Raw genomic sequence first — 11241 nt, forward strand, 5'->3', positions numbered from 1 at the left:
TCGGCTGGAATGGTGTAAAGCACACCGCCATTGGACTCTGGAGCAGTGGAAACGCGTTCTCTGGAGTAATGAGTCACGCTTCACCATCTGGCAGTCCGACAGACAAATCTGGGTTTGGCGGATGACAGGAGAACGCTACCTGCCCCAATTCATCGTGCCAACTGTAACATTTGGTGGAGGAGGAATAATGGGCTGGGGCTGTTTTTCATGGTTCGGGCTAGGCCCCTTAGTTCAGGTGAGGGGAAACCTACAGCATAAAATGACATTCTAGACGACTCTGTGCTTCCACTTTTGTGGCAACAGTTTCGGGAAGGCCCTTTCCTGTGTCAGCATGACAATGACTCCGTGCTCAAAGCGAGGTCCATACAGAAATGGTTTGTCGAGATTGGTGTGGAAGAACTTGACTGGCTTGCACAGAGCCCTGACCTCAACCCCATCGAACACCTTTGGGATGAATTGGAACGCAGACTGCGAGGCCTAATTGCCCAAAGTCAGTGCTCGACCTCACTATACTCTATGTGGCTGAATGGAAGCAAGTCCCCGCAGCAAAGTTCAAACATCTAGTGGTAAGCCTTCCCAGAAGAGTGGAGGCTGTTATAGCAGMAAWGAGGGGACCAACTCCATATTAATGCCCATGATTTTGGAATGAGATGTACTTTTGGCTATGTAGTGTATCTACCTCAAATATCTCGTACTTCTGCACATTGATCTGGTACTGGTACTCCCTGTACACAGCTCCACATTGATCTGGAACTGTTAATCCCTGTATATAGCTCCACATTGATCTGGTACTCCATGTACGTGGATTGGGGAAGTATTTCAGACCCCTTGACTTTTTTCGTTACGCCTTATTCTAGAATTGATTAAATAGTTGTTTTCCTCATTATCTACACACAATGTCCCATTATAACAAAGCAAAAACATTTTTTAGACATTTTTGCAAATGCATTAATAAAAATAAAATAAATATCACATTTACATAAGTATTCAGACACTTACTCAGTACTTTGTTTAAGCAACTTGGCAGGGATTACAGCCTCGAGTCTTTCTTGCTATGAGCTACAAGCTTGGCTAACCTGTATTTAGGGGGTTTCTCCCATTCTTCTCTGCAGATCCTCTCAAGCTCTGTCGGGTTGGATGGGGGCGGTCGCTGCACAGCTATTTTCAGGTCTCTCCAGAGATGTTTGAACGGGTTCAAGTCCGGGCTCTGGCTGGGCCACTCAAGGACAGAGACTTGTCTCGAAGCCACTTCCTGCGTGTCTTGGCTGTGTGCTTAGGGTCATCCTGTTGGAAGGAGAACATTCGGCGAAGTCTGAGGTCCTGAGCGCTTGGAGCAGGTTTTCAGCAGATCTCACTGTACTTTGCTTCGTTCATCTTTCCCTCTACCCTTACTAGTCTCCCAGCCCCTGCCTCTGAAAAAAATCCCCACAGCATGATGCGGCCACCACCATGCTTCACCGTAGGGATGGTGCCAGGTTTCCTCCAGACGTGACACTTGGCATTCAGGCAAGAGAGTTTAATCTTGGTTTCATCCGAGCAGAGAATCTTGTTTCTCATGGTCTGAGAGTCCTTWAGGTGCCAAACTCCAAGCGGGCTGTCATTTGCCTTTTATTGAGAAGTGGCTTCCATCTGTCCACTCCACCATAAAGGCCTGATTGGTGGAGTGTTGCAGAGATGGTTGTCCTTCTGGAAGGTTCTCCCATATCCACAGAGGAAGTCTGGAGCTCTGTCTTGGTGACTATCGGGTTCTTGGTCACCACCCTAACCAACCAAGGCCCTTCTCCCCCGATTGCTCGCTTTGGCCGGGCAGCCAGCTCTAGAAAGAGTCTTGTTGGTTCCAAACTTCTTCCATTTAAGAATGATGGAGGCCACTGTGTTCTTGGGCACCTTCAATACTGCAGAAATGTTTTGGTACTCTTCCCCAGATCTGTACCTCGACACAATCCTGACTCGGAGCTCTACGGAGAATTCCTTACATGCTGACCACACCACTYRCGTCGCATCGCGAGMKYGAGCGTTGCAAAATAAATGTACACATTCAATCATTGCACCCACACTGCTCGCAYGCGCCAATGAGCRTCTAYRTTGCCARGTGCTAAAATAGAAGTCAGTTCTATTTGTGAWGCTCATCGTGCTGCAAGTCCTRMCTCTCCCATYTCCTCATTGGTTTATAGAAGCAGATACCCAYGTGCCATCTCCTCATTGGTTATACCSACGTGGGTTTCTGAAAGATGAACTGAGGTTGATCGGTCGTCATGGTAATACTAGATGCCAATCGCAATAAAAAGTCAAAAGAAGAAAAAGCCTGGAAGGGGGAGAGATGACGAGAAACGATTCGGTTGTCCATTTTGTGTGGATTAATTGTTGTAGTAGAGGACCTTGTGCATTTCAGATGAAATACCAACTCAACGTTTATATCCCAGGACAAATTAACTATCAAAAACAAGCTAGCTAAATAGGACAAATTAGGCTAGTTTGCCATAAGTGTTTAATGCTTTTCGACCTGTCCCCAAATTAATATAATTGGTTCAGAGTTTGTTTTGATATTTCAACCTGCGTGTCGTTATCGCGTTTCGTGTGGGGGGACAAAATCAATTTGCTCACGATGTCGCACACGGACGGGCACGCGTGTGTTCGGTTTGGGCACAGTGTTAGACCTCATGGCTTGGTTTTTGCTCTGACATGCCCTGTCAACTATGGGACCTTATATAGACAGGTGTGTGTATCTTTCCAAATCATGACCAATCAATTGAATTTACCACAGGTGGACTCCAATCAAGTTGTAGAAACATCTCAAGGATGAACAATGGAAACAGGATGCACCTGAGCTCAATTTTGAATCTCAAAGCAAAGGGTCTGAATACTTAGATAAATAAGGTATCTGTTTTTATTTTTAATATTAAATATAAAATTATTAAAATCTGTTTTCCCTTTGTCATTATGGGGTATTGTGTTTAGATTGATGAGGAAAAATATAATTTAAGCCATTTTAGCATAAGGCTGTAACGTAACAAAATGTGGACAACGGAATGAGTCTGTATACTTTCCAAATGCACTGTATATATATATTGTGTATTTTATTTTATTTCTCGTGTTACTATTTTATTTTATTTGTTGTTTTTAGTATTATTTTCAAACTGTATAGCTCGTAAGCAAGCATTTCACGGTAGTCTACACACGTTGTATTCGACGCATGTGACAAATAACATTTGATTTGCACTACCACTGGCCCTTGATTTCTCCTCACAGTTATTTACACCAACTATATTGATTAGAATTAAAGGAATTAAAACATCTCATCATGCTTAGGGTGACTATAGGGGAGGCAGGTAGCCTAGTGGTTAAAAGCATTGGGCCTTTAACCGAAAGGTCGCTGGTTTGAATCCCCAAGCCGGCAAGGTGGAAAAATATGCTGTTCTGCCCTTGAGCAAGGCAGTTAACTCCCAACAACAACTGCTCCCTGGGCACCGCTGACGTGATGTTGATTAAGGCAGCCCCCCGCACATCTCTGATTCAGAGGGGTTGGGTTAAATGTGGAAGACACATTTCAGTTGAATGCATTCAGCTATGCAACTGACTAGGATTTGCCTAGAATAAGATGTCCTGTTTACTATGCTGTAATTCAGTATCCTTCATAGAAATCATATGAACATATTAGCATATATTTGAGAGGTGTGTTGTATTTAGGTAAAAATACTGATGAAAATCTATTACATAATTATAGCATAGGATCTAAAAGTGTTCAACAAAAACACAAACACACCTCATATACTGACAACTGCAATGGAAACAGACATCATGAGAAGTGCTACACATGCTTAATTGGACACACCCACCTCTTCATATCAGGGTCCATGGTCTCATCAAGATCCTTGTTTGGTGACCCAACTTTACGTATTTTTTTAGGCATGGCTTCACCGTCAGCCCCCTGATGATAACTCATTATAACACTCAGACAGGAGACCTCACAATCCTGAAGAGGACTGGTCTAGTCCCATATCAATCTGATGATAACTCATTATAACTCTCAGAGAGGAGATCTCAGCATCCTGAAGAGGACTGGTCTGGTCCCAAATTAATCTGTAAATAAGACGAGTAAACACCATTATATTAAAACGTTTAAATACAAAAGCAGAGTAAGCCTACTGTTGGCCTGCAATGCTGGGGATTTAAATTGACATTGTAATGACATTCTGTAAGGCATTTTGTACCGAATGCAATTGTGAAAAACACTAAAGGCGGAATGTTTTTATTTATTTATTTATTATTATGTAAAATAAAAAAATAAAAAAATAATTTAACCCAGCAATGTGGCATAATTATAGTGATCATGTAATCAGGTTATTTCGTTGCCTTTTTCGTGTCGGTCTTCATTTAGGATATTGTATTATGCCTTGGCTGGACACGCCCCAACCTGGTCATGGCTAGACGGGATACAGTTTATGCCAATTTGACATCAAAAGTACATTTTTGCATTTTAGTTACCCCTAACCCTTTTCTTAACTTTAACCTAATTTTCCCAACCTACTACGCCAATTATACTAACCTGCGAAGAAATTTCTCCTATCCTGCTAGGAAAAGTAAATCCTGTGGTCAATTCTGACATAAACTGTATCCCTTCTAACCAAAAGGCCTCAACGTGCCCCAACCATAGAGAATGTTATTGGCCAAAACGCTGTATCAGCATGGGCAGCGCTTCGAGCATTTTAATGTAGTCAACTGGGTGGGACTTCCAACTTCATTGGCTTACCCTTCCTGGTGACCGTGTTGGAGTCATGTCCAGCCGGGTCATCAGGAGGGATCAGCCAGTCCTGAAGAAGAAAATACTTTAAAAAAGAGAGACAGCAGGGGCAGCGCCAGTGATGTTATCTCTATGGCCAAACGCAAAACCAAAGTGGCTGCCTTTTTAGGAATCCATTTTGTCAAGGTTGGATGGGAGTAATAGGCTCTGTCCAAAATCTGTATTGCCTACTACTTACTAAAACGACATAATTTGCTAAAAATGTATGCAGTAAGCACCAAATAACAACTCCTAGACTCACCTTTCATTTGGGTACAGTGCGTCCTACCTCAAAAGTGTGCAGCGAATTATAGCCGAAATTTGTACAACATCATTGCATTTAAGCATACTCCATTTCCAAATTTCACATATAAAACGTTATATTTTCGCATAGCTAAAATGCCTACTATTTACACCGCAAGTATGGATATTCGGACATAACAGATGAAAAAAGTGTAACGGGACTCAATTAGGCCTATGACCGCCTATCAAAGTTCGGGAAGAAAAACATGTAAACAATACACACGATTGTCTATTGTTTCTTTCCTCATAAGCATCTCTTATTTTAGGCAAAATATATTAATATATGTGCTAAATAGCTCAAATCTCAGCGTCAGGTAGCTGTATAAAAGAGAACACTTTTCGTGGTCTTCCTTGTGCGCACTGGGCTTAGTGGGGTACTAGATTTTTTACTTATATAATTAGAAAGATTTTGAAAAATCGTGCCTGTATTATAGATGTTTCGTTGGATAATAATCGACTCACAAAGAATCTTACACATGACTTTCATAATAAAAACATGAACCTACCATTTCTCCTGCTGTCTTGCAAGTCGAACAACCTCACGGTTGAAGCCACAGAAAGAGAGAAAAGTTGTCGAATTTACTTTCAGTTTCTAACAGGAAAGAACTTCAGAAATAGGAATTGACACAAAGAAACAGAACAAAATATAGCATTTGGTTATTTAAGAACCGTCATTTGTCATAAATTAATATTCATTTGTTGAGGTTGGTTGATACTTCATCTAATGTGTGTAAATCATTAGAATGTGTCCACAGATAGTCCTTAGACGAACTGTGAATCAAACACCAAGCAACCAACCAGCAACCAACCAGCCAAAATAATGACAGATGGGAATGTTACAGACTCAGTGTACACAGCATTCCCCTTGTTTTACTACTTCCCCCTCTCAGCCTCTCGAGAACATCTCATTGATGTAGTGGCTTGTTCTCCAGCATTAAACAGGAACAGGCAAAACAGAGACACTAGTCAAAGTCAGAACATTGACTGATATATTAATGTAGACTAAATATCAGCACTGTTAACTATTGACTCTCATTGAGTCCTGCATCTATTCACTACAGCTTCCACTGTAGTTCCCTCCACTGCCATCAAAACTGTACTTTCAACACCAAATGATGTGATTATATAGGAGACAGGTTTATAGCAGTGACAGTCATCTCTTCATTTACTCATAGTATTTCTATGCAGAAGCCATATCAGCAGGGGAAACTAATTGTTTTCACTTTATGATAGAAGATTCAGATTTGTCTGCCTGCCTGTGGGGCTCTTTACTTAAATTATTAGTATTGTATTGTGATCACAACTAGGTATTTTGCTCAAATAGAGATATAATAAAATTTTATTTTCTTTGAAAAGATGGGCCTGGCTGAGAATATAACATTCAGTGTGACCCTGTTTACTGTAATTTTCTGGATTATCTTGTGTCCAGAACAAAACAACGTATTTTCCTCAACTAGAGATTGAAATAAATGGTGTTTCAGAAAAGTAACATAAATAGGAATACAGTATCACAGAGATGTCAAACAGGTGTGGCCTGAGGCCCATGGACCGTGACTGAGTACACCCTGGCCTGACATCTGGACGTGCCTGGCCCAATCCCACCTAGCCCCACTCTACCTCACACCTGCCTGTTGCTTCCCCTCAAGAGAGAGCACGACTAAGACCATAGTACATCATATGCACTGAGGGTAGAGAATAAACAGTAGTGTTGCTGTGGACACTGGATAATCTGACTAACACACACGTGTTTGACCTCTCTGTGATACTGTATTCCTACTTATGTTACTTTTCTGAGTTAGTTCAGGTATCATTCAATGTCCTGTGTTACATTATTTTTAAGAAACACCATTTATTTCAATCTCTAGTTGAGTAAAATAAGTAGTTGTGTTCTGGTGACAAAATAATCCAGAAAAAAACAGCAAACAGCGTCACACTCAGGCAGAAAAGTGAGAACAATCAGTTTCCCTGGCTGATATGGCTTCTACTTAGAAATACTATACGAGTAACTTAATCGATGACATTCACTGCTGTAATCCTGTCTCCTATATAATCACATCATTTACATAGACCCACCGCAGACATTGGTCTGAAAAGGCGTTCCATGGTCTGTTTTGTCAACGAGCTAATATATTCCAAACCCTTGTGGTGACCAGATGATCTCAAGTAATGTAGGTAGCCTAGTAAACTATGACCTTCTCTGGTATGTTCTATTGTGATCTGGAACTCGTTGTTTCCCTGTTTACTACTCAAAGATATTTTACTTATGAAGTCAAATACGAAATTAACTGCAATACACTGGTCTCGAGCATATTAGCATAACTAGGCTACACAGAACCCAGGTGAACCCATTGTAAAACGAGGCTTTTCAACATATTAAAATGTGTCCCAGTCCAACATGCCTAGCTATGCCCACTGGGGGCATGGCTTACAGAGAGCTATCTGAAATAAGAGCTCGTATTGTCGTCTTCCATCGGATCGAGTTATCTCATCACACCGGAGTCTGCAGCTTAAACATCTCCCATCCACAACACCCTACCTGGTTATGTTTTCATTGGTTCTCAGAGCAGCTCATATCCACCGGGTGATGACCTGAGGAATACTGACTAATCAGCTGTTATTCGTGGCATGCAGCCAGGTGATGCAATCACAAGTTGCAGTCTTTGGAACTCACACCAATCACGTTAGTTCTGCCCTAATGAGATTGACTGAAGATCAACTCAACTGAGCAAGAAATATGTGATGGGAGACTAGTGATTCATTAAGCATCTGACCCATTTCAGTTGAGAGAAAGGTAGTGTTCCAGGTTGTCTGTTTTTGCAGTCTTGTTGAGCACATTATCTGATGTCACAACACCTGGAGAAGAGTTTTCAGCAACCCCATTCATGTGATATAACACTCTTCTGAGACATTCACGTAACTGCTAAAAATATTATCAGGAACGCCACCAATTTCTTGTACTGTTAATAGAGTCTCAAACATGGCTAAATAACAGTTGGCAAATCAAATCATCTTTTATTAATATTTTTTGCCAGTCAGCTTGCAGGCACCAAGCCCTGTTACAAGGAGTAGCTAGAGCATGGTGAATAACACGATCCATTTGAGGTGATTTGGGTATGACATTTAAAACACGCTCAACAGAGGAGATTGACTTGCAAGGGGATTGATCCTAAAATACAGTTTTTGTTTAATGTGTCTAGTTTAACAAAACCAGTGTGAATTGCAGTCACTCATTCTCCATAGACTGCTTTCAGGGTAAGAAAACACATTTCAAAAAAAAAAAAATCTGACCTACTCTATAATGAAGGGTGAAATAACAGCCCCCTCTGAAGGTTGCACTGACAAATGTTTGTGATATTTTTGTGATGCAACTACACTAGACAACCAATAGCTAATTGCATTCTGGCAACGCTGTTAGGAATTTTGTTAATAAATAATTAAAACAATTTCTAGCTTTAGATAAAACTATAACTAATTGAACTCTGCACGCTTGGTGAAAAGAGATTTGTGTTGTGGGTTATAAAATAAGCAGAAAGGGTCGTTAAACTATGGTTGAACTGACCCAACTTAGCCCTGAGGTGTTTAGATAAGGCTGTGGGTAACTTTTTAGGTCTTCCATTATCTTGAGTTGTCTGCTAAAGTGGTAATAAATTATAGTGAGCCTTCAGGAGGATAGATTATATTGTGTGTCATGTGTGTGCGCTGAGAAGTTGGAATTAACTTTTGAACCTATTTTATATAGGCCAGGACATTTATTCTGTAAACTATGACGTCATATCTTGTATATAAACTGTTGGTTATGATCAAATGGGAGCGTGCTCCGAGAATAAACACTATTATCTAATTTTAATAAGACTGTATCCTGTCTATTTTATGTTAATAAGTATCTTACAAATTCTTATAAATAGACAGATTGAATTTAATTAATGAGTACATTAGAGGAATAATTTAATTCCACTAACAAACGCTCACCTGCATAATAGCGGGTGAGCGTTAACCTTTAACCTTCAGACCATGGAATCTAGATAACAGTGTCTAGATTCCATAGATTCCAGCATTCATATTACAAAGTACAGTACATGATAGCATGTACAGTGTATGTTATAATACCTGACCATATAATCATGAAGCCATTTGAAAACATGATAACTTTACCATGTCTTCTATGATTCTGATTAGGTAAAGCAACGATATGTCTAAAGTATTTTAACGTATTAAGAAATATTATGTTATTTCTAAATACAAGACTCTGACCAATAGTTTTATTTATGAGGGAATAAAGTAAAATGAACTTAATGTCAAAACAGTTTTTATTCAAAAAGTACTTCAATGATAAGTGCTGTACATCTTTGTTCGTATGATGATAGGTAGAAGAATCATAGAATTGTGGTACATGCATTTTTCGTCAATAAAATAATGCTGAGATTTGTAAATTAAAATATAGGTGTATACATTCTTTACATTTGACAAATCTGAGACAAATAAACAAACAATAGCATAATTAACTTGTTACATGATGGAAAGGCATACATGCAACTACAATAGCCCTTAAAGCAATATAACTCAACTATATAAGATGCACTCTAAAAAGAGGTTCCTGGAGGATCCTTTAGGGGTTCTTCAAACTGAAGCTGTGGGGGAACCCTATAAGTTCTTTGAAGAACCCTACAAAAGCCTTTCACAATGTACAGTATGTATGAATCTGTTTCAGAAGCTTGTTGTCATGGTAATCTGAACATAGAATTACATGTAGAATCACATGTCTATATAAAACTCTAATGGGCCATTCACAATAATAATATGTACATACTGCATGGTTTTTGGATCCCTTTTAGCCCATCAGTGGGCTAGTCTTTCAAAGACTAAATGAATGACATACAAGACAAACTAAATCAAACCAAAGTCAATATACAATATCAAAGATTAAGCAAAGAAAAAGGACCTTTATTTTATGTTTAAAGAGTTTCACTTCTAAGAATGTTTATCACACTGAACATCGTATTCATTCAATTCTGATTAAGATCTTTATACAAATAGTGTGATCATATAGTATGATCATATCTTCTAACATTAACATGAAAGACTATACTCTAAATCAAATGATATTTGTTGCATACCCGTGTTTAGCAGATGTTATTGTGGGTGTAGCGAAATGCTCCAGTCCAGGTGATATAGATTTGTTAACATGAAAGACTATACTCCAGTCCAGGTGATATAGTGTTGTTAACATGAAAGACTATACTCCAGTCCAGGTGATACAGTGTTGTTAACACAAAGCTTCTTATCACAGCAAAAGGGGTCACAAGGCACTTGGTTTTTTCAGAGTTTTTGGAAAGATGAGGAGAAGATGAAAACAATTGCATTTTGACAGACATTACATCCACACCTTAATAAACGGAATGTTAGCTTACAGGACGGGACAACACAGATGTGTGATCATGACTAACAGGCAGTCCAGGCTTTCCAGAAAGAAATGGAGCTTTTCCAAGAATGATCTCCAGGGAGAACTTGGTTCCACTTCCCAATCTGTTGGTGCAAACGCAGGGAGACAAGATGTTCCCAACCATGTTGATTTCATCCCAGAATCTAGGGATAACTTCAAGGCTCGCTTTTGTCTGGAAGAGAACTGTTGCTTATAATCCAGAAACCTTCTTGGTCACACAAATGTTGACAGAGGTGTGCAGAAAAGCAAAACAGAGAATCTTCAGATGAGGTAGATTGATACATCCCACTGCAAATGGAGTTGATTAAGGCTGCAAGAAAATGTTCTTGAAGGAGCTGGCTGGTGATTGTGACCTTGTCACTTTCTGGGGAAAGATGGTGCCTGCAGCTTTGATGTCCCATTTTCTCAGGAGACTTGGCACCATAATGCAGGGCAAGCCCACAGTTGACTTATACATGAATTATTGCATGGCCCACAGTGACTTATACATGAATATTGCATGGCCCACAGTGACTTTATACATGAATATTTGCATTGCGCCTACAGTGCTATATACATGAATATTGCGATGGCTACAGTGACTTATACCATGAATATTGCATGGCCCCACAAGTGACTAATACAATGAATATTGCATGGCCCACCAGGACTTATACATGAATATTGCTGGCCCACAGTGACTTATACATGAATTTCGCATGGCCCACAGTGACTCTAT

This window comes from Salvelinus sp. IW2-2015, unplaced genomic scaffold, assembly GCF_002910315.2.
Source record: "Salvelinus sp. IW2-2015 unplaced genomic scaffold, ASM291031v2 Un_scaffold4172, whole genome shotgun sequence".
Classification (NCBI taxonomy): domain Eukaryota; kingdom Metazoa; phylum Chordata; class Actinopteri; order Salmoniformes; family Salmonidae; genus Salvelinus; species Salvelinus sp. IW2-2015.